A 350-nucleotide genomic window follows, 5' to 3' on the forward strand; every position below is an offset into this window, starting at 1 on the left:
ATGCGTATAATTGGGTGGTGGCTGGGTGGGGTCCTGGCCGGAAAGGGTGACGTCATCGCACAAATTGTGGGCGGGGACGTGAGGTTCAGTAGTGAGTGATCAGGCAAGTTTAAGTATCGTATTTGTCTCGTAGGAAAAGCGCTAAGAGTTGGCAAGAAGCACAGGGAAGAACGTGTTCAAATGAGAAAGGGAACAAGGGAGCGGGTAGGGGAAAGGCATGGATTAAACAACAAAGGATGGAGGGAAAAAATGGAAACAAAAAATTCTGTAAATAGAGTAAGAAGAGTTGAAGGGAGTGGGTAAAAAAGTAGAATTAAGATATATTGTAGTATAGATTCCCTGTGAGGGAT

The sequence above is a fragment of the Cavia porcellus genome, unplaced genomic scaffold (genome assembly GCF_034190915.1).
Source record: "Cavia porcellus strain 051 isolate PalLab524CR breed Dunkin Hartley unplaced genomic scaffold, mCavPor4.1 scaffold_18, whole genome shotgun sequence".
Classification (NCBI taxonomy): Eukaryota; Metazoa; Chordata; class Mammalia; order Rodentia; family Caviidae; genus Cavia; species Cavia porcellus.